The following is a 3910-nucleotide window of genomic DNA, read 5'->3' on the forward strand; positions in this document are numbered from 1 at the left end:
CGTCCATTATTAGCTATGTGAAACAAGGATCCTGGATCCATACTTCAGCTAGAGAATACTCCATGAGGATAATTGATCCAAGCACCTTTTCAAGGATAACGTATCTTGTCCTTGGTATTCAGTAATTGATCTTATCATTATGCTTCTTCCTTCTTTAGCTTGTTCTTCAATCTCGATCATGCGTCATAGACACCTTGTAGGGAGGTATATGGTAGATTTGATCATAAAGTTGTTATACCTGACTAACACATCACCACTAAAAATGCAATCATTAGTAAAGAAATAATACCGAGGATCATTGATCCTTCGTAACCTAATACATATCTTAAGGATAATCTATCCATAAGATAGTTAAGGATTAAGGATCCTCAGCATAAAATCCATGCCCTAACAATTATTGTGACAATTTGTTCTATTCTACCCATCTTTAGCCACCCATATTTCTTTTTCTTCTTCTCTCATGGTGTTCTCTTTATTATACCCTCGTACTTTTGCATGCCACCCCCCCCTCAGTTTCATGTTCTATCAAATGTTATTTTAGAAACCAACAAGATTCATACAGGATGTACAAATCATCTTTCCTAGTAAAACAATCCCCAAATTTTAGAAACCATTTCATCTTGAAAGGAAAAACGCAATGTCGTCGGAAACCTAGTTTCACTAACTCCCTAAATGAATGAAGCATCATATTCCTTGAAATAACGAAAATCATCATCGTCACCAGAATCAAAACACACTGTCGTCTTCGGAATAAAAATATGTAGCCAATGACTGGTTTTGAAGCATGTGTTGTTCAAATTTGTCGCCCTCGTAATGATTCCGGGGAAAACTACGATTTTGGTTGCGACGATTTTTGATTCCGGTCATTCATGAAAGATGTCGTTAAGGGAGAGATTATAGAAATTTTTGGTGGAAATATTTTTTTATTCCGGCCACGGGTTTTCGAAGCTAAGAAGACGACGTTTCATAATATATTATAAAAAAAATTATGAGAAATCTATAGAAATTAGATGGACAGGGCAGACAAGAGGTTGTTGTGAAGATGATAAAGATAAATTAGAGAGAGGGTGGATGAGAGAGAGAGACTGTGTGTGTGTTAAAGAAGAAGGCAAAAATAAAAGAAGATAGACTAAAAGAAGGTGCATTAGAAAGAAAATGTATTTTTGATAGGTGGCAAATTTTTATTGGGTCTTCTGAAAGTCTTCGGCCATAAGAACATCTCCAAAGGTATTATGCGTCATACGTTTCGTATTCCAAACAAGATCCATGGCCTGATGGAGGAGAGAGACACGAAAGGGTTTATGAATACGGAAAGTTTCTGAGGAGTCTGGCATCGCCACTTCAGCTTCCGTCTTCCAAATCAAATACACACTTTGATTAATTTTCATCTTCCAAATCTCCTACTTGATTCATAAAATTTGTTGTATTCAATCAAAGAGTTGAATTGGTATTGTAAGAGAGAATGAGTTGCTGTGTGGGTAATAAAAAGGAAGAGAGATGAGAGTGGATGAGATAAGGAAGGGATGGTTGAGATCTAATGATATATATTAGTTTCTTTTTCATGTTTATTAGAAATCTAAATGATCAATAGAGTAGAGCAACAAATGATCACTTTTATTATGATAATTAAAAGATGATAAAATTTTTAACAAAGTAATTGAATTTATGTGTTTTTTGTTATTTAATTTATCTGATATATGTGAATATAAATTAAATAGTTATATAAGATATAAATTGTTATAGATTAAATAAAGAGAAAATTATGTGATGAGATGGATGGTGAGGTGGCGCTTTGAAACATGAATGGGTATAACCATTGGAGAAGAAATAAATCTTTTTGTAAGTTGGTTTGAAATATGATATAGCATGTTGAGTTAGCGGTTTGAAAAAAAAAACTTGTGTGCTGCATTGGAGATGCCCTAATTACAAATACTTCGTTGGCGACACTTTTAAAAGGCCATTTGTGAGAAGTTTTCTGAATTGAGGACAAATAGGAATCTCTTACTTTAAAGTGGACATTTTGGGAATATTCTCATGAATAGATAATGTATAGCTTGAAACTCTTCTTTTTTTTTTCTCTTGTGGATCTTGATCTCTTTTCTTAAATTTAAAACTTGAAATCTTCTTGAAACGTGAAAGCGAATATTTTAAATATATATTAGAATATTCTAGAGCAAATGGGTAAAGTAAAAGTGTAGAATGAGCTTCGTATTAAAGACAAAGTTGATTTTTGTGCAACAAGTTCCGCACTCTGATTTTTGTGCTTTGAACGTTGTGTAAGGTGTTATCACCTTGCTTATTCTCCAATGAAGATGTGTTTGATCCATTAGCATGTCCTTATCATTCACTTTTTGACCTTGGGTTCACCCAACCAAGGTTTACACCAAAATGGGTTAAACACTTTATGGTTTATCCAGCCCATGTTCTTACACACACCTTCCATGTGTTGTCTTCACAATTTTCATCAATGTTAGGCTTTCTAGGTTTGTTTGAATGTAAGGTTTTCCTCAAATAGAAGATTCTTTCAACATATATTAAAATTTCAAACAACTTGGTTTTATAAAACACCAACAAGATTTATAAAATGATCTTATTTTATAGAATCCTTGTTATCTAAGTTATTTAGTCTTAAACAAAAATTACACATGTTGCAAAACTGTCTTTTTCACCATCTTTTGACTTTGCAATATAGCCCAAGTATTTCAATTGATGAGTTAGTCACATTTTTGGTGTATCTAAACACCCTCCATATTCTGTTAGTGTGTTTGACTTAAACATTCTAGGAAAAGTTAAGACTTTAAGGTAGATTAAACGAAAGATATTTCCTAAGTGGAATTAATCTTTCAATTATTATTTATCACACCCAACCTCAGGGCCTAGATGTGATAATTCGTTATGACACGGACCAATAACGTTCAACTACTCAATAGGTCTCAATCTCATCTCATCGCAACTGAACATACGCACGAACCACTTAAAGGATCGTTACGCGCCTCAGGGACAATTACGTGCCCCATGGTCAATATGTTTGTAGTGTGCCCACTATAGATCATATATGTAATGATCCAGACACATGTGTGTTTTAGCACGAGTATTTTAATTACTACCTTGTTTCAATATATTTTAGAGGATTTGAACCAACCCTCATGTAAATTATTTTCTAATTCTTCTTTAAATATGGATAAAATATTTATAATTTTAAAAGAGTAAGTACTTTGTAAAAAAAATAAAAAAAGGTAGACGTATTCATGTCAATAAAAAGGTTGAGCGTATTCACCTAATAAAATCAATTCTCAACTAACTACTGGAATTAACACCACCACTCAGAGTATGTGTACTCTCGTCTACTCTCTATTTAGATTTCTTTGCATGAGTTAGGGTTGAACTCACAATTCATCACACATGTTACTAATCTAACTAGGCACTTCGTATAGGATGCCAAATAGATGTCATGTCACTATCTAACTAATATATTAAAGCAACATATGTTTTTCATATGACCTTCAAATATGTCATCCACATGAAATGCCAACTAATCAATTTTCATTTATACATATTCCACCTAATTAATTAATTTTTTAATTACCATTCATTTAATTTAATAAATTTTGATGTTAAATGATATAATAGTTAATGCATTTATTAATATGTAATATTTATTAATTAGCTCAATTAAACAAACTATGACTTTTTTAAAATTATATTATTAACAAAAAAAATTTATTATTCATGTTTTCTTAGTTTTTATGGTCATTTAAACGGGTTGATCAAACTCATATTTAGTTCAAATCAATGGTTTTTTTAGTAAAAATAGTTTGGCTTGAAACAGGTTATGCACGGAAAGTGTCTGGTTCGTAACGGGTTGTTTAAAAGAATATCAAATTGATTCGGTCAAAAAAATGTGTCGAAA

This window comes from Bidens hawaiensis, unplaced genomic scaffold, assembly GCF_021521415.1.
Source record: "Bidens hawaiensis isolate Kalapana, Puna unplaced genomic scaffold, B.hawaiensis_p1.1 tig00028488_1, whole genome shotgun sequence".
Lineage (NCBI taxonomy): Eukaryota > Viridiplantae > Streptophyta > Magnoliopsida > Asterales > Asteraceae > Bidens > Bidens hawaiensis.